This window comes from Vulpes vulpes, chromosome 6 (genome assembly GCF_048418805.1).
Source record: "Vulpes vulpes isolate BD-2025 chromosome 6, VulVul3, whole genome shotgun sequence".
In the NCBI taxonomy this organism is placed as follows: domain Eukaryota; kingdom Metazoa; phylum Chordata; class Mammalia; order Carnivora; family Canidae; genus Vulpes; species Vulpes vulpes.
In genome coordinates, this window is record NC_132785.1 from 51518650 (window position 1) to 51540000 (window position 21351).

Genomic DNA, 21351 nt, shown 5'->3' on the forward strand with positions numbered 1-21351 from the left:
TCTTCTAATCTGTACCTGTCCGCATTAAATCACAATAACTTAATAACTTCAACCAACAGACTTTAGCTATTCCACAGGTTGATTCTATGCTAGACACTTTGCTAAATGCTGCAGTTAAAACTCTGAGCATTTCCTTTAGAATGGCAAATCCCTGATGCAGTATTGAAAGTGGGTAATATTCCCCTCATGGAGAATATACTGAATGATATCCTAATAGTGTTGCATAGTGTTGCATAGTGGCAGAGGGTGAGCACAACATCTACATCTAGACTTATTGAATCATTATGTGGTATACCTGAAACTAACGTAACATTGTGTGTCACCTATACTCAAAAAGACTTAAAAAAAAAAACAAAAACCTGTGAACTGAAAGAAAAGTCTTAGAACTCTAAAAATTAGGTTTTGGGGAAAAATAAAAAAGAGAAGGAATGCATTTTGGCACAGAAAATTGAGATACTTCCCAAATCCAGCCAGCAAGTACACAGCAGGATAAAAAAAAACCTGATCAAAAATGACCCATGTAAGAAATGGGCATGATGGGGGACTTGGAAAGTCAGCTTCTTCTCCAGTTGCTACACTATTTAAGCTGTTTATCTTAAGCAAGTCATTTGCCATTTTTGGGTGTCATTCCAGAGTATCGAGACTCCTACCTCTCAGATAGTTTAACTGACATGTGTTTGTAATGTCAGTGCAATTCCCACAGGCTACCTGTTGGGCTGATGTCACTGCTGCTGCATTGGCCTTGTCCAGTGGAGCAACTGGAAGGACCTCCAAGCTCACAGTTTCAAGTTCTTTTAAGCTTTGACTTGGGGAAGTTATGAGTGGGTTGCCCAGAAATGATACTGTAATGTGAAAACCGAAATTCAAGGCAGAGTGGCTCCAGCCAGCTGTGCTAATTGATCTTGAAACCTATTTGCACAGGCTACATTTCCAGAACAATTGTGCCTCCCCGACTGAGTCTCACCTGGGGTCAAGAGCAGGATGGCCAATTGATATCCAAGTGACTCTACAGGGAGTCACAATTGAAAGTACTTTCTAATTGGATTCTCCACTTGCACAGATACTCTCCTCTTCCTGGCAGGCTCTTCTCTAATTGCCAATTATCCAAGAGAAGATTCCTCTCGTCTTTCTGCTTTCCCACCCCAACTGCAAAAAGAGATTAAAATTCTGAAAGCTGCTTTCTTTAAGTAAATTATATGAATGTTCTATTTTGGGGGAAAAAGGAAATATGTAAATAAACTAATATGTCCATAAAAACATATTCTACATATTTATTGTAGAATGAAATTGTCTTCAGATCATTGATCCTGTTGAGAAATGGATTTAAAAAAAGGCATATGAACCAAATTTTGTGTCACTTCTAGGTGATACAGTTATACTCTGAAGCACTGAGTTAAATCCAGTTTCAAAAGCTGCATTGCCTAGTATAAATAATGCTGCCAAGATATGGAAGCAACTCAAGTGTCTATGGACAAAAGAATGGGATAGAGAAGATGTATATATGCCATGGAATATTATGCAGCCACGAAAAAGATTAGATCTTGCCATTTGTGACAACATCAATGGATCTTGAGAGTATTATGTTAAGTGAGGTAAGTCAAAGACAGATGGTAACTAGACTTATTATGGAGATCATTTTATAAGATATAAGATATTGAATCACTATGATATACACCTGAAATTAATAGGATGTTGTATGTAAATTATACTTCAATATAAAAAAAACAATATAAATAAATAGAAACAAAAAGTGCTGCCTTGAAGTGACTATAATGTTCATTATTTCTAAATCCATGATCCCTGAAAGCTATTTCAATGTTGCACAAGGCACCTGAGATTACTCTTCACCATTCCAGAGGAGAGATATATAACTCTCCCACATCAAATACCAAACACATTATCTGACCAAATACATGAAGATCACTTTCAGTTTAATGAAAATATTGATAAAACATGTCAAGCAAAGAATTCCAGATTTACTGAGGAAATGTTATTGATGCTCTCTAGCTCCCCACAGTGTCCTGCAAATTGGGGTATTTTCTCATCATCATGCTTCACAAGAATAGAATAGGAACAGTGACCAAATATGTGGCTGTACCTCACTGACATTCCACATCCATGTCAGTTAAGCTGTTCTCAGAGTCTGAGGTTATCTGTTGGCTTTTGTTCATCTGATAATCTTATGTTTCATTTTAGTAGTTAAAATGTGCACTGGAGGGTGAAGTTCCAAGAACTGTCTCAGATGTTTCCATTCAAGCACCTGGGTGAGTATAGGTAGACCAAGAATGTCACATTAGCTAAATATGCATCCTTTAGAAATGATTTAAGGGAAAATTGTCGTGCAGATAATAGAAGGCTGTAACACAGATGGAAATATATGTCAATACACAGAGAAGTTTCAATTGCACAGGATGCCTGAAACAGGAATATTGGATATCTTCCACAAACATGAAGTTTTTAGAATTTCACAGTGATGAAAATATGCAAAGTGGCATGAAAGGCTGAGACAGGAGAACTCAATTATGATAAAAAAGAAACCTTCAGCATAACTCATTTTTCTGATGCAGATTACTATGCAGCACTGTGATATCTATCATGATATCTATCATGCAAATTTCTTAAAAAGCTAGAAAAGAAAAGAAAGGAGCATGCAGGCGCTGGATAATAGGTCTGTAGCATACCTTATATTGTTTATAAGGACCCCCTGGAAGAAAGAACCACAAATCTCCTGTGTCTTATTGGTAATCATACTGATCCTTGATACAATTTAGAGAAGTGCAATGTGTACATCTTTTTCTACTTGATTTCTGATTGTAAGTTTTGTTTTTTTAAAGATTTTATTCATTTATTTGAGAGAGACAGAAAGAGTGATAGAGAGACGCACAAGCAGGGAGCGGGACAGAGGGAGAGGGAGACTCCCACCAAGCAGGGAGCCTGATATGGAGTTCAACCTCAGGACCCTGAGATCATGACCTGAGCTGAAGGCAGACATTTAACCGACTGAGCCACCCAGGAATTCCCTGACGGTATGTTTTAAATTGGACCAATAAATTGCATGTTTCAAATACCTTAATTTAGTCTGAAAACTTTTGCTCCTTGAACTCCAGATAGCCTCTCTGGTAGCTACGTGGAGACTACAAAACATGAAGATTGTACAGAGGTCCATATCTGACATTCAGTAAGGATAAGAAGAGTGGAACACCTAGGTTCCTCATCAATATGTCCTCACAAGTATGACCACTTAGTAATTGCTAAATAACTACCGTCTTTTCCCTTCCCACCAGCAGTCTCTGTTGATGTGTTAAAATCACCTGTATGGCCTCTGCTCAATACCCCCCACCACACACACACACACACACACACACACAAAATGTGCCTTTTATCCTTACACTGATCAAAATGCCCTGGTTGTCCAGCCATACAACCCATAACTCCTTTTTCCAGTCTCTCTCTAGTCTCTACCTGATTTCTACAATGATATTCAGAAAAAAATTATTAATATAAAAATGATATATCAATACAATTACAAACACAAATGTATTGTCTTTAGCTATACCTACAAATACACATTATCAACATTAAAATTTGTCCACAATGACTGAGAAAAAATTATTCATATTGCCAGGAAGTATTTTTGAGTTTTATTAATATAAAGAACACCAATATAACAGCACTTATAGTTTACTACTACTTTATAAGGACATGAATTAAATATGAAGAACCACAAAGGGTGGTAGCATAATAATACAGCAGATATGAAAAGTGAGTATAGATGCTCAGGCCTAAATTTAGGATCTCAATCATCGAGCTTTATTTGACAATGTAACTTGTTGTATTCAACTACCATTTTGCTTTCCTTGATCCTCCCTCAAATGGCACAATTAATAAATTGTGAGTACTGTCTTTGACACCCAATAAAAGGTGGAATATCCTGAAAAGGTTTATTAAAATTACTTTATCTCATCTTCACACAATTGTTGAAAAGCACAAGATTGTGTTATTAGATTGAAAAGCTTAATTTATTTTCTACCATCAGTAAGTGAGAATTTAAAAAAATGTAAATGCACAGATTTGCTAGACTGGAAATATGATTTTCACATTGATAAATTTGTTCAGAATAAATGTTGCTATCCTGCTAATTCAGGTTCTTTCCATGATCATCAATTACTTCCACATTTACTTCAGAAAAAAATATCAATTGAGTCACAAAGCCATCTTATCAGATGGATCTTTTTGGAGAGGTACCAGGTTAGTATCACATTTCAGCATTAAACTATTAAGAGTGTGTTACTTAACATATGAAACTCTGGCTATGAATTAGAGAACTATATTCAGAATGCAAAATTTGTGTATCAAAATATGTAAATATTACATGTACATTCTTCTTGTTTGTAGCCTCAACAAGAAGATAATGATAAGATATTTAAATGAGAAATTTAAAAGTGAAATACATCCAGACATCATGAAAGATCATCCAAAGGTTATTTTTCCTATAGTAAATTAGGTAGTTCATACGCCTCCACTCCTCTTTCTCTCTCTCTCTCTCTCGCTCTCTCTCTCTCTCTCTCTCTCTCACATACACACACACACACACACACACACATACACATACACACACCTTGGCAGTGTCAAACTTTTGGTTTATTTTAGGAATATTTTAGGTGAAAGATTCTTACTGTAATCATTTCTTCTCTTGAGAAATTTGTAGAGATATCCACTTCTTATCACTGCCTTGTTGAGGACAGGAAGGATATGGATTGAAATGTTTTAAATGTCTTCAAAGTTGTTTTTTTTTTTTTGTTAACATTAAGAAGAAATTAAAACCCATCATTTTATGCCTTCTCTTCAGAAGTAAAAAAAATATTTTTATAAGAAAAGAGAATGAGTTTCTTTAGTTGATATGGTGACATTTCTTTGAAATGAGACTTTCTTAAGCCTGGTTTATTATTTTAATTGTTAAAAGAAGCAATACTGATATAAAGTTCTCCTTTTTAACCAAAGTTTACCCAGAAAAGATAAGAAGAGTTTCTAGTCCATGAAATGACTTGCTCTAGGCTCATAAAGCCAGATTTTTTTTCTGGGATGGCCTAGTATAAACTGCTTAATAATATGGGAAAATGGGAAAAGATAAGGCTTTAATGACAAACTCTGGTTCTGCCACTATAAGCTGTTCTGACCTTAGGAAAAATATTCAGTCTAATTTTTCTCTTATGAAAAATAGAGGTAATAATAAATTTCTACATTGCATAGTTGCTGTAAAAATCTTACAGGATAATGAGCATGTATAAAACAATTAGCAGAATGCCTGACATATTATAGATTAATATATGGCAACTACCATTGTTTGGTCATATTTCCCAGTATGGTTTCCCATGTTTTATGCTCCAACAACACTAAGAGATAGATTATAATCTCCATTTTTTTATAATCTCCATTTTAAAGCTCAAAGCTTAGAGGTCCACTGACTTTCCTATTGTTACATAGGACTCCACTGCAAGTCTTCTGATTCCAAATCCAGAATATATTTTCCCTGACTCTTCCTGCAAGTAAGTACATTGGACTGTACCTTACACCAGGTAAGTGTTATCCAGGGACAATGATGTGCTTCTGTGTGACAAGGGGCTGACACATTTGGTAACTAATTTCATGGAAAGACATCACTAGGTATTGGCCATGGGAAACCCACAGTAGCCAGAGCGTAAGTCCAAATAAGACTTGATGTTGTCGTTATTCAGGCACATTCACATTTATAATATTAATTGGTCTTTGCTTTACTAGCTATGGAGGAAAAGCAGATTCATTACTCTGGATTCCAACTCCTATTCCTAAGATGCTGCACACTAATTATTTAGATCTGAATAACTTCCTGCCCTGAAATAGAGGTCTTTGACTTTGGCATCTTTGAGCTGATAATGGGAGAAATAAGTTGAAAGACTTGAAGGAAATGCAAAAATTATGATACAAAATTTAAAAAATAAACCTCTGTCTCTTGAGAAAACAACATACAAATCAATAATCAAAGCAATCCTAGTCAGTCACACAAGAAGAAAACTTTAGAAGACAAATGCAATCCATACAAGTCCGAGACAATATTAATCTAAAACATGCCAGAAAATCTGTATAGGCCATAAATAATTTATAATAAAAGACACAAAAGGTGACTTGCACAATCCAATGCTCTTTACTTTAGCTTCACATTCTTGAGTCTAATGAATCAATAAACGTGTTCTTTCTCCATCTAAACGAATCACAAAATCCAATTCCTTTTTGACTCTAAAACCACTGTTCCAGGACAGAGCACCCAGACTACACACATTGTCAAAGGACCTTGCTATCACTGTGAGCCCTTAATGCTTTGGATGGAATTCATAATTTTGAGCCTTCTAATAATTTGTTCAGTTGCAAACAAAAAGCTACTTGGAGACATAAATCAGTTCTTAAAAATCCAAACCATCATAAATATCCATTGTTTGCCTGCCTGAGTGTTATGATAAGAACCATGTCTCTCCAAGATGCACATGATGAAGTCCTAACCCTCAATTTCTAATGTAACCTTCATTAGAAATTGGATTGTTGCAGATGGATAGTAAGAGAAGGTTAAAATAAATAAATAGATAGATAAACAAACAAACAAAAAAAATAGATCATACTGGAGGACAGTAGACCCCTCATCCAGTATGACTGGTGTTCTTGTAGAAAGGAGAAATTTGGATACAAATACACAGGTAAGGGGAATGTCATTCGAACATGAATGGAAAGATTGAAGAGCAGCATCTAGAAGTCAAAGAACATGGCAGATTGACAGAAAACCACCAGAAGCTAGAGGAAAAGCATAAAACATATTTTCCTTCACAGCCTCAGAAGGAATCAACCCCTCTGACACATTGGTCTTGGACTCCCAGCCTCCAGAACTGTGAGACAACAGATCCTGTTGTTTAAACCCCCAATCTGTGGTACTTTGTTTACAACAGCCCTCCTAGCAAACTAGTAAATGCAAGTTGTTTTGGTCACAGACTTCTGAGACTTGATGTTCTGATCTCCAGTTTACAAAACTTTAGATATACATGGAAAACCCAGATAAAATCCAATATTGTTTATTTCCTTATAGGGTTAAATGGATGATTCAAACGTGTTAAGAGGGAAATAAATGAGAAATTCCTAGATGTACTTATTCTTCTTCCTGCATCAGGAGCCACTATAAGTCAATAAATTAATAAACTCATATACTAAAGGCTTTCTGTAACATACACATCAAACCACCTTGTGAGTTGAGGGAAACTCTCATAAGCAAAGAAACAAAACAATGTAGTTTTGAAACCATACTTCATGGTGATTATACCACAATCATATAACCACTGACTTTTACAGATCACTGTAAAACTTGTAAAAATTGTACCTACACCCAGCACACAATAGACATTCAGTAGCAATTCATATACCCACACTCATCTTAAAAATAAATTGGTATTTTGACCAATTGTGGGGATTAGGAAATAAACTGAGTTGGTAAATCCACCTATTCTTTAAGAGTCAGTGTATTATACAGATTATGATATAACATTTCATCTTTTCAAAACATATCATCTTTTCAAAAAGGTATCATACAAAATGCTTCTTTTAAAGATTAATTTTAGAGCAATTTGAAAAATTTCCAATCAAAACCTGGTTGAAATATTTTATCAATGGATATCTGGTTCTTTCTAAAGTGAATTATTATTTAAAAATCAAATTTAGTGAATGATTATTTAAAAATCAAATATACTCAAAAATTAAGCCCTATGTTGTAGTCTCCTCAGTGATATTTTTTAAAAAGATTTTATCTATTTATTTGACAGAGAGAGAGAGAGAGAGCACAAGCAGCGGGGGAGCAACAGGCAGAGAGAGAGGAAGAAGCAGGGTCTCTGCTGAGCAGAGAGCCCGATGCAAGGCTTGATCCCAGGACCCAGGGATCATGATCTGAACAGAAGGCAGATGCTTCACCGACTGAGCCACCCAGGTGCCCTTCCTCAGTGATATTTTAGATAATGACAGATCATTCCATAACCTGCGATATTAACTGTTTTTCCTAAGATATTTGAAAACCTAACGTTTATTTTTTTTTAACACATCTGGTGACAAAATCTAATTTGAACAGATGTGTTGCTCTTTACAGCTTATTTATTCCACTTAGTATAACCAACCATAGTTTGCAAACTGCAGAGATACTGACGTGTTGGGTTCTGGGGTGCTGACCAGACCCCACTGGTTATAGACAGTGTATGCTACACTATATATAGTATATGGCAATATATAGATATGATATGACAGATACATACTTTTTTTTCAATTGTAATCTTAAAGCATATCTTTCTGCCTCAAGGATTTGGGATAAGGGATCATGAATTTTATGATCTCTTTACACTCTCCACCTCACATCAATAAAATAAGCAAATTCTTATTGGATATCTATTGTGTTCTAGATTCTGCAAATAAGACAGAATCTTAACTAAAAGTTTATAATCTAATTGAGGTAATGATACATAAATCTACTAAAGAAAGGCCATGCTATATAACAAATGTCACAGATTGTCCTAGATTAACTACCAAACCAGAGCTGTCAAATCTCTTTCTCTGTCCCTTGTCCATGGCAGCCATCGTTCTTCCCTCTGAAAAAGAATTGCCTAAAAGTATTCCTAAACTAAACAATCTTACTTTGCACATAAGAAGAAACTATTCTGTCACTTTTAGGCAAATAAATGGAGAGAATAAGGTTATCCATTCAAAACACAGTAAGTATTAGGCTAAACAAAGTTCAGCCAAGCCCCATAAAGATCATACAGTACTTAGTGTAAGCTTCCCCCACTCCGTCCTCTCCCCCAATGAAGCAATATTTATTCTAGCATTTTCTAAGTGCCAGATACTTGCCCAGTGCTTTATAAATGTTTTATCATTTAATTGTCACAGAGCCCTGGGGTAGATATAAATTATATCCATTTCCCAGAGGATAAATTTCAAAGTTAAGCAGCACATGCAAATGGCCAAGAACTCTATAGAGTTGGGATTTGGAAATGGATTGGTACATCTGACTCTGAAATTTATACTCTTTCTGCCAATTTCCTTTATAGGTAATAGTCAAAGTGGAAAAGAGACAGGAAGGGTTCACTTTACAGAGTTATACTTGGAAACTCTGATCTTAAACTTACCCCACTTTACAAAATCTCCTCTACCTTTATTCAATAATTATGTCTTTCTATACAAAACAGAATTTCAGTTCTGTTTTTTGCTACATTCCATTTCCTTTGTTTTTACCAGATCGCAAATCACATGAGAATAGAGGCTCCCCAACACTGAACACAGTACCTGGCACATAGTACTCACTCAGCAAATTTTAAATGAAAGAGATTTCACTGTTCAAGTTCCTTTAGACTGCAGGCATGTGGACAATATTTACTTAATCACTGATATATATGTCTCCATAGCTATGGACATTAACTCATGCTTTTTGCAGCCTCCTTTGGAACAAGGCAAGACAAAATGAACTAAATTTAAAGCAGGAAAAGCCAATCTGTTGTCACTTATGCAAGAGAATACTGAGTTACTTTTTAAAAATGTAACTTAAAGTGTAAGATTACATTTTGAGAAATAATAGTTAACTGTATTAGAAGACTGCAAATTTTGAACACACTTTTTTGGTATAGGACATCATACTAATAATTTTCTTACAAAAATAAAGTTTTACAAATCAGTGCTTAGAGATTTTCCCTCCTGGTATCTTAGCATCCCCTTTATAATGGGTATCACTTATAGGCTATACATTTAAACTACTACACTTAACTAAATACCAGCCATTTTGTAATGTGAGGGAGAGGCTTATGTACCTCTGCTTAGCCAAATCCTCTGAAACAATGGATGAGACACAGTGAGCTGCAAAATTACTCCCAGGATTAGAAAGTATTCATTTTCTTAATATCCTCCCCTCAAAACATCCGTTATTGGTTGGTGTTAACCAGACAGCCATTCTTTGTCCTCTCCTTGGTCTTGTGACTTTCCCTGTTTCTTCTCAGCCTTTTTGATGGCATCAGCTGCTACCACTCTCTGCTAATTTCCTCAGATTTCTACATCCTTAACCTTAGCGTTCTGCAGAACATTGCACCTGGATGTCCTCTCTTCCATCACCGCCACCAAATTCAACTCCAGTGTCCAAACCATAAGTTACCGTGTTTCTCCCCTCTTGCCACCACAGAACAAGGTGTCACTCCTTCTACACTCCCTAGGTAGTTGTCAGAGCCATGCCTCCTTTTAACACATGCTCAGCATAAAACCAGTCATCAAATCCCATCAGAGTTCTTTCTGAAATATCTTCTGAAATTAACTTCCCCTCTATTCCTACAATCCCGGCTTCACCTTCTATTTAAATGATTGCACAAGCAGGAAACCAGTATCTCCTGTTCCAGTTCAAAGCCCACACTGCAGCCCTAGTTCTCTATCAAAAAATAAAATCTGGGCTTTCCCACTGAAAGGCTTTGCCAGTCCTGATTTTCTCCTTCCAGTGGCTCATTCATAGTATAAACTAGAGAGTTTTCTTTCATGCATGGAAGGATTTTCTAGCCACTTTAAATTTTTTTAATCAACTCTAATATTTGCTGAGCTTTGCACTTACTTTTCTCTGTGCCTGAAATACCTCTCCCTTCATCATTGTTTGGCAAAATCCAACAGCCTTTGTGACCGAGATCACTTGTCATCCGCTCTGTGAAATGTTTGCTGATTTCCCCTGGAAAGACTAATCTCTATTGTCTTTTTCTTTCTGTGCTTTCACAGTACTTCATTCATTCCCCAAACAGCAGTCGTGGGACCTCTTTGAAACATAAGGAAGATTGTAACACATTCCTGTTGATACCCTGCAATGGTTCTTTACCCTACCTAGAATAAAATCTAAAATCCTTTTCTTGACCTACTGGAGAGTCCCTTAGAATTAGGCAGTGGGTGAGTGGGTGGGGGCAGCTGGGTGGCTCAGTTAAGTATATCCACCTTCAGCTCAGTAATGATCTCAGGGGTCCTGGGATCAAGCCCTGAGTCAGTCAGGCTCCCCTGCTCAGTGAGAAGTCTGCTTCTCCTCCTCCCTTTGCCCATCCCCCTGTTCCTGCATTCACATGCTCTTTCTTTCTCTGACCCTCTCTCTTGCTGTCTCTCTCTCAAATAAATAAAATCTTTAAGGAAAAAAAAGAAAAAGAATTAGGCAGTGGGGCATCTGTCTTAATCCCACAGTCAGCACATCAAGAATATGCTCATAGTGTATTTATTTAAGAACACATGGGTGCCTCTGTCACTTGGGATCTGGAGTTCAGAGACGGCACAGCCACCACATCCATTCATTTACATGTTGTCAAAGCTGCTTTTGCACTACAACCACAGCATTAACTAACTGATACAAATTCTATGGCTCAAAAAGCCACAAATATTTGGCGCTTTACAGAAAAATCTGCCGGCACCTGGTTGACTTTGTAACTCCGTGACTACCAACATTTCAGGCCTACAGAAACACTTCCCAGTATCTGTCTACCTTTGCCTTCAAAACAAAGGCTACTTTTTGTCCAAGTGGTGCAAAGATCTGTAGGCTGTGCAGTCACTATCATCAGCAATGAACACTTCTTTGGGGATCTGAGAGGATTTGAATGCTTTGGAGAGAAGACTCATTTATTATCTTGTCAAAGCCTTCCTCTAAGAGAATACAGATGCAATAGATACTTACATAATAAAATATTATTTCCCCAAGTGCTAAGTGTCCATTTTCTTACTTTGCTTCATGATCTTATTTGTGATTCCAGAGGTACTCACAGTTTAGTACATTATTTGCAATAATCATACACAGTAGCCAAGAAATATTTTGTAATATTAAAACATTCATTTTTGTCTTCAATTTAAATATAAGTTGGCCTAGATGTAACATGCATGAAGCATGATCCTAATTCTTTGCTCTCATAGCCATTCAACAGTAAATACCAGCATTGTATGTATTTATAAAATACAATATAGACATAATACTAAAATGGACATAATTTATACTTATGTAAAATACAATTACATTTTAAATAAATAATTTTGATATACATGTATTATGACTAGTACTTTCCCTTTTCTTATAACAGGTAATTCTGGATATTTTAAAAAAACGCTTTTGAAAATATACATAAATATTTTTCCAACTTTTTCAATTTGCATCAACTTGCATTTTTGGTGACATATTTAAATTTTGTACATTTTTAATATAATTGTATTTTATTTCTAATTCTTTAGATGATTGCTGCCAATAAAATATTATGTGGTTATTTTTTATTTAAGGTTGCTTAATTAGTGATTCTGCCAAAATGAAAGCAAGAAAAAAATCTAAGGAGCAATGATCTAATTGCTTAGAAATTATGAATGTTTTTCTTACCTTATGAGTACAAGATCACTGACCCATTTATAGAACATCCAAAAAAAAATTAATAATAATGAAATTTGGTCATCTTGAATCTTTTGCTAATACTGAGTCATACAAATCTTAGTTTTATGAGAATTTTTAAATCTTGTCTTTGTGAAGGCATATTTGTCAAGGTAGAAGAGGAGAACACAGTTCAATCAATTGTGTATGATTATGTTCTGTAACACTAGCTCTTTAGGGCTACAGCAGGTGGATCTCCACTGGCATTCCTGGCCTGAGCTCCACAGTTAGAAGGTGTGGATCTGCCCATGGGGCTCATGTTTGGCCCCTGACCACCTTTCAACCTTCTCCGTAGGTTTCTGTCACAGTCCTAGCTGTTTTCACCTTGGAGCATTTGTACCACCGTTCCTTCTACTGGAAGTATAGAAAGTCTTGAGGGTGGCTTTGTTTGATATTCAAACCACAGGTTAAGAATCAGCCTCAACTTTCTGGAACCAAAGGGAGTTCCCTAGATTCCCTATTATATCAGTCTGCTTTGTTTTCCTGATAGCCCCACAGCAATCTGGTATTTCCTTATTAATTTATTAACTTAATGCCTGACTCCTCCAGATAGATATCTATCTTGAGACCTTATCTATCTTGTAAAAGTGTATTCACAGTAGCCAGTACTGTATTAGACATATAGGAAGTATACAATAAATATTTGTTGAGTAAATACCTCTTTATAGCATGAAAATGTAATTATCTGTGGCCATGAATTTCTCTTGGTCAGCAGCAAGTACTGTCATTGACAGCAAGTCAGCATAATGCAGTGCTGACTCAAAAATACTTCTTGAATGAATGATGGAGTAATTAAATGGACTAATGATTGAATATATTCATGAATTATAGAGTATATTTCCAATTCAATTAATGAAGTATTTTAGACCTTGGGTTAATTCTTTCAGTACCATAGTTTCTCCATATACTGAATTTTGGAATCACTCTCATCATCAAGCATATTTTTAACTTAATTTGTGCAAGCCCATGAAACTCCTCTAGTGACAATCATATAACTTTATTATTGTTGTGTCTCGGCCACCAGCTCAGAACACATCATTTGCCAAGAACATGTTCAAAGCAGATGGATGTTAAATCTGTGAAGCTTTTATTATTTTTATTAGCACTTGTTACAAAGGACATGAGCCTCTATAATCAAACATTGCTTACAGAGAGCTTGTGGTTCACTGACAGCCATAGCCACAACACCAACCCTGTTTGTATGAGTTTGGTTGCTAGTAATACAAGCAAAGATTTTAGTTGAATGCAGAAAAATAAGGACTATTTTACTAACAATTTCCTGGCTTTTTAAGAATGTTCTTGACATATATGTATGAATTGAATAACATGAAAATAAAAATCTAGACATGCTTAGAGGACATATGTATTGATTTTCTCAGTAACTCCAACTCATTTTTATCAGACATAGATCAAAAGTTTCTCTGCATGTTCCTCTTCCTTCTTTAGGAAAATTAGCTACTTATCTTTCATAGAGGGGTTTACATGGGACCATGAAGTAAAAAAAATATATCATTTTTTTTCTTTTGAAAAATAACACTGGTATCTCATTATTTAAAAAGTAGTTACATGCACAATATAGAAAATAGATACAGAAAAGGGATAAATTGAAGCTATCACCTCTTCATTTACAGATGGCCACTATCACATCTCAGGATATTATTCCCAATAAACACACCCAGGTATATGCAGCTTTTTCAAAATAAGATAATACAATACATAGATTTTGTAATTTTTTTCAGCTAAGGAGGTCTGTATCTCCTTTTCAATAAATTCTCACATCATTTAATACCCAGCCTTACTTAAGTTTTTCAATTTACTCCCAATTTCTGTTAGTGCTAATATGTTTAAATTGGGATCCAATGCAGGATCATACATTGTTTCTTCTAGTTGTCATGCCTGTTAAGTGCTTTTTAATCTAGAGTAGTCAAATTTTTTATGATATTGAATTGCTAAGGAGATCAGAAATGTCTCCTCTCTTAACTCTCTTAACTCAGAAGAAAATAGATATAGATATAGATCTATATAGATATAGATATAGATATAAAAATAATTATTAGGATAGGTAACTATGTGACCACAAGTAGATAACTCTGTCTCATCAAATTCCTGATGAAATAACCAACAGGATTCCCCAAAACAGATGAGACCTCTCTATGTTCTAGAAACTTAATGCTAGGGGGATCCCTGGGTGGCGCAGCAGTTTGGCGCCTGCCTTTGGCCCAGGGCGCGATCCTGGAGACCCGGGATCGAATCCCACGTCGGGCTCCCGGTGCATGGAGCCTGCTTCTCCCTCTGCCTATGTCTCTGCCTCTCTCTCTCTCACTGTGTGCCTATCATAAATAAAGAAAAATTAAAAAAAAAAAAAAGAAACTTAATGCTAAATGCTACTTTTCATGCCAGAACCAACTAAGAATTTCTTCTACACATAATGTAGATTGGGATTGAAGGAAGGCATGCCCTCCAAAAGTCTTATGTTGAGATAAATGAAAGATACTGTGGTCCTATAACCCATTGGAGCTAGACATGGAGACATTCCTCAGCATGGTAGTGGCACCCAATTTGTCATCTCTTTTGCCTCTACAAACCAGTAGCTTGTGGAGTGCACTGGTCACACTGGAGAATAGAGAACTCACTTCTGTGTGCCCACACCAAGCAGAGGTCAAAGCATGAATCTCTAAAGGGAAAATACAGTGACTCCAAAGGTATGCAAAAACCAAGTTATTGTATGGCAACGTAGAAAGCAACAAAATAAACACTTATGCAAGCACTTAGAACATGCACCACCTATGAATGCTTCCTAAATAATCCAAGTGATGATTTTATACCAGGAAAATAAATGAAATCAAGTCAGTAAAGGAAGAATGAAGAAATAAAGTTATCAAGGAATTATAAGGAGCATGAAACCAGTTAAGTATAGAGAAATAAATCCTCTCAAGTGTTCTAAATAGTGTTACAAAATTAATGCCTCACAATGTTTTGATAAGATCAACTGTTTTTTTTTAGTTTTTATCACTTTATATTAAATTAATGACAACTGAACAAAAAAATCAGGAAAAACCCTAATATTCCAAAAAGAAGACAAAAAATTAGTGATTTTAGTCATTTTATAGATGGGTAATATACATTTTAAGAATGTTTCTGTAACCATTTGTAATAATCTAATGCCTATCATGGCAGACTGTATTTTCCAAAAACGGTCACAAAAATACATTTCCTATCCCACATGCTCTTCTAGAACCTGGTGGGCCTTTTAGATCAAATCAGCTAAAAGAATAAGATGAAAGTGACATTATGTGACTTCCAATGAGAGGTCACAAAAGGCAATGCTGCATAGTTCCTCCTGTCTTCCTCTCAGGACACTTGGTCTTCGACCCAGGCACAGTTCTGTGAAAAAGCCCAGGGCACAAACAGAGGTCATGTACAACCCTGATGTGGTTCAGCTAACATCCAGTATCATCTGCCAGACAAATGAAGGAAGCACTTGAGAACTCTCCAGCCTCAGCCACTGACTGCAGCCTCCTGAATACTCAGAATAACCATGTGGCTGAGATAGTCAACCCACTGGATCATGAGACATAATGATAATCAACAATTGTTATGTTTTGTTTCACACTGTGGTGGTTTGTCATGTGGCAATAAATAATCATACAACAGCTAACAAAGAGTCTGTACATAAAATAGAGTGGATATGAAGCAGCACAGAGTGGAACCTGGGTGGCTCAGTGGTTGAGCATCTGCCTTTGGCACAGGTCATGATCCCAGGGTTCTGGGATCGATCCTGCATTGGGCTCCCCACAGGGAGTCTGCTTCTCCCTCTGTCTGTGTCTCTGCCTCTCTCTGTATCTCTCATGAATAAATAAATAAAATGTTTTTTAAAAAGAAGCAGAGAAACTATAGAAACCATAAAAACCATAAATCATGATACAACTAATACAATATTTATAATAAATGCAAATGGTCTAAACATCCTTATCACCTGGAAAAGATATGCAGATTGAGTTAAAATAGGAAATTCAGTTATCTGCTACTACTAACCTGCTGCCCCATAATTATGAAAAGATTTTAAAAAATGATAAAATATAGGTGCCTGGCTGGCTCAGTACACGGAGCATGCAACTCTTCACCTCAGGGTCATAAGTTTGAGCCCTACGTTGGGAGTAGAGTTTACATTAAAAAAAATAACAATAAAATATGCATTAAACTCAAGAAGAAATAATTTGGATTTTTGTTGTTTTTGAACTGAAGAACTTCTGAGTCTGTAATAAAATAAGGTACATTATGAATCTTCAACAGTATAGAAATCTGTGTTTTCCAAAATTTCTTTACTATAAAATGATTTGTTCACAGAATACTAGCAATGTGCTATAAAACAGTGGAATAAAGGACTGTAGGGCACAGTTTAGGAAATGCTACAATAAGCCAATTCTACTTTGAACATAGATACAAAACATGTAAACTCAAGAAGTTAACAATGATATATTTCTATTCATAACATCTAAAAAGTATACCAGAAATGGTTACTTCTATTATAAACTATTATAATATACTTCTGTTACAAAGTGGCAACATCACTTGGTGCTAAAACATTACACACAATACCATTAAAACAAACAAAATAAGGATGTCTATTTTCACAAATATTTTATTTTGGTTTTTTTTGTTTTTTTTAAGATAATTGATTTTTATTTTTATTTTTTTTAATTTTTTATTTATTTATGATAGTCACAGAGAGAGAGAGAGAGAGAGAGAGAGGCAGAGACACAGGCAGAGAGAGAAGCAGGCTCCATGCACCGGGAGCCTGATGTGGGATTCGATCCCGAGTCTCCAGGATCACACCCTGGGCCAAAGGCAGGTGCTAAACCGCTGCGCCACCCAGGGATCCCAAATATTTTATTTTGATCTAAAGATTAAGTTAATGTAATAAGAATCATGAATAAGATATATAGATATTAGAAAAGAGGGATAAATGGATCAAAACTTGCAGGTGAAATCCCTATATTCTTCCTCAAAAGCAAGAAACTCAACTGAAAAGTAGAATGAAAATATCCTGCCAATGATGAAGCTGATACACACATGTGATAGACTACAATGCAACCACTGGGAATAATGTTTTTGAAGAATCTTTGACATTCTCATTTAAGTTAAAAAAAAATGATTAGGGGGATCCCTGGGTGGCGCAGCGGTTTAGCGCCTGCCTTTGGCCCAGGGCGCGATCCTGGAGACCCGGGATCGAATCCCACGTCGGGCTCCCAGTGCATGGAGCCTGCTTCTCCCTCTGCCTGTGTCTCTGCCTCTCTCTCTCCCTCTCTCTGTGACTATCATAAATAAATAAAAATTAAAAAAAAAAAGTGTTTAAAAAAAAAATGATTAGGAAACTAATTGCTCTAATTATAAGTTTCTCTTTCAAAAACAAAAGACAAAGAAGATACAATCAATGGTGATCATCTAGTTCATGAAGTTATAGACAATTTTAACTTTATTCTTCATGCTTTTCTATATTTTTCATATTTTCTAAAAGAAGCATACACTACCAGGAAATCCAACTTTTATTGTATTTTTATTTTTACAAATATTTTAATTTAGCTCTTTATTATATCTAACAACCCCTTAAGTGTAGTGTCTTCTATGGATCTTTCCTTGATCTTTTGCTCACCTCACTATATGTTTAAGGTAGCTTTTTCCAAATCTATACCTTCAAATACCATCTGATGGTCTACTTATGACACATCCAAATATTTTTAACTTCTTACTAAATATCTTCACTTTGTCGATGTGGTAGAATCTTAAACAAATAATCTATGTCCAAAATTGAAACCATTTTTCTTCCAGAAGTCATTCTACTTTTCTAAGGTTAACTATTTTAGTGAAGGACATTTTGTTTACCTAGATACCCAGGCTAGCAAAAGGAGGTTAAGGAATCACGGTGTTATTTGAATGAAAGATGGCTTTAAAAACGAAATGATATTTGAAATGGATCTGAAATGTTGGGAAATATCAGGAAGGGAGACAGAACATAAAGACTCCTAACTCGGGGAAACGAACTAGGGGTGGTGGAAGGGGAGGAGGGCGGGTGTTGGAGGGGAATGGGTGACGGGCACTGAGGTGGACACTTGACGGGATGAGCACTGGGTGTTTTTCTGTATGTTGGTAAATTGAACACCAATAAAAATTAATTAAAAAAAAAAAAGAAATGGATCTGAAAAAATGACACAAGTACCCTCAGGGGTAAAACCGGGACATGATTTGCTCATGAAAAAAAATTACACTGTCTTATTAGAGGTCTAAGTAAAAAGTGAATCATGGCAGATATAATGCATCTTTAATTTGAAATATCCGAAGACAGAGACAATTGGCTTCAGATGAGTTCCTACTTAGAGCATACTGAGCTGATCACCTAAAGCAGTTGAAAAATTATTTTGTTTGTGCTCTTAAGATACAAAGTGCAAAGGGAGCCCCTCCTGAGAGTGGTCTGAAGAGATCCTGATCTACACGTTGTCTTCCAGCAGTGAAGCAGTGTGCTTCATGCAAGCCTTAGAAGGAGTTTAAATAAGGAGATTTATTGCTTAGGTTCACTTCAAGGACATTACACATGAATACTTGGATTTTGATGTCAGAAAATACTCATTTTATGTTGCACTTGCTTGCATCACATTTAATATAAATCGAGGATCCTCTTCAAGATGGTTTCTAAGCAGTTCAAAAGAAGTAAAATCTATTGCCTCTATTATGCGAATTTCAAGAAACAAAAAGATGCATACCCAATGTAAAAAAAACATAAAATAAAAATAAAAGGTATCCTTTAAAATCAAGGTATTCATATAGCATAAAATTCAAACACATATAATTGTTTCTTTTAACAAGCTATAAAACATAAAATGACAATTGAATGTTAATTTCTAGCACATATGTCAGGTGATATTATAATATGACTCTCTTTTCAAAACTGAAATATTTCCAAGAAAATTTCAAAAGTTTAAAAACTGTCCTTTGCTCCAAATATCATTATTATTGAAACAACTGATCAGTTTCAGTTCAGGGTACAGATTAATCATCATCTGTTACAGTTGGACAGACTTCATGTGAAGGAGAAAGGAAACTGGATTTCTAGAAGTTTTCAGCACATAAATACCCTTTCTTCAGAAATATCTATTATCACACTGAAGGTTTACAATGTCTAACTCATGGCTCAAGACAAATCATTGGTATATGATAGACTGTGCTCTGTTACTAGTAACTGAAGTCAAATGTAGCCCAGTACCCTGATTCCTCAGATCATAACTTATTTCAATCAACAACAAAGTTAGAGAGTCTCTGAATATGTAGCAATAGTGTTTAAAACACTCCTTCAAAAGATTTCTTCTACATTAGCTTCTCTGAAATTATAAAAATTCATTCCAGAAGCAAAAGAAAGATAACATAGTTTAAAATATATAAAAGAGCAATAAATAACACAAGTGTGGGTGAAAAAAATAAATATACATAATAAAAAGGTCACTTTGGTTCCACGAGGGATTTATCAAATCATCAAATAAATTAATGACAAACTATCTATCATTTTAAATAGTTATATGTGGGTATCTAATCTAATAAAAGACTATTCAGGCAGTTTTGTGTTCAACAGAATAAAAGTCATTTTCCTGATGGAAATTTTGAGTATAGGAGAATGTAGCTCTTGGCTCTATTTAACTATCTATCAGATGTAGCTGGTTAGGAATGCCAGTGCCCAAGAATACACTTAAGTAATATATTAATAATAACATTTGGCTTAAAATATACTCTAACTTTAAGCAGGTGATTATTAATATATTATGAATCCATACTAATCATCATGGTAGAATGCCCAGAATTTTAAATTGGAGGCTAATTCATAATAGTAATTTTTATTTTTAAAAAAAGGTAAGCTTAGTGTCTTATAGTGCCTTACTATGTACTGAACATTCATTATCAGTGGTACTGTAGCACATGATTTGAGAACATCTTAAAAAGCTACTGCTTATTCTCACATCCAATTTGCATCAGGTTCTTAATTTCCAGCTGGAAACCAATTAGATACTCAGAAACAGAAGAACCAGTGAAATTATCAGTAATGATGCTATTTTACCAAAGGCAATAAAGACACTGAAAGGCATGAGCTTTCCACCATCAACTATATTTTACTCTTTTAAGTTCATGTTTACAAAGTTTCCATCAAAAAAACTTATGGGGCCAGAAAAAAACATACGATGCTTATTCCCTTCAATATACTTCTGAATTGCCAGGTGATATATTCAAACTGTGTTTCCAAAGTTTCCAGAAGGAAATATTGCTCTTCACACACATTTTCTCCATATTCTATGAGTACTAAGTCCTAGAGACCTTCTCTAATTATGGTTTACTTAATTCTTGAATCTTAGTTATGCTGCTGTTAAAATCTCTCTTGCATCTGCAGAATACCTGCCTCCTCTTGGTCTAAGGGCTTATTACATTATATCTAGACTATTGCAGAAACCTCCAGTCTTCTGTTCCTGTCTTGTTCCTTCCCATCCAAACCACCCCTAAATTTATGCCTGAATCATAAATATGCCTGCTCAAACCCTGCATGGGTCCCCGTGGCTTGCAGTGGAATATGTATACTCAAAGCTCTCCACAGTCTGACACAAACATGCCTTCTGACCATATCTCCTACTATCTCTCATTTCACTCCTTGTAGCCATGCCTCTAGAGCATACCTTTCACCTACTCTGAAGTCACAGGTTTTCTTGGGCCTCTAACAGAAGTTTGCTCAAACAAGCAATACGTATACGAAGTTTGTTTCCATTCCAAGTCATAGGATCATCACATTTCCACCCTGAAAAGCCCACGTGAAATTGTCTGGTTCAATTCTCTCATTTTATAAATATGACTACTGAACT

At 35.5% G+C, this 21351-nt stretch overlaps 1 protein-coding gene across 4 annotated transcripts in view; it reads right to left on the reverse strand.

The window, feature by feature from the left end:
• Positions 1-21351, reverse strand: part of FGF14 (fibroblast growth factor 14) — a 624343-nt gene that overhangs the window by 301633 nt on the left and 301359 nt on the right. The window contains exon 1 of one of the 4 annotated variants that reach the window (XM_072760975.1): positions 965-1146. The exons of the other annotated variants lie outside the window; for them this stretch is intronic. The gene's annotated coding sequence lies outside the window, so the exon portion shown is untranslated. Of the gene's footprint in view, positions 1-964; positions 1147-21351 lie in introns of those variants that run through there. 4 annotated transcript variants of the gene reach the window in all.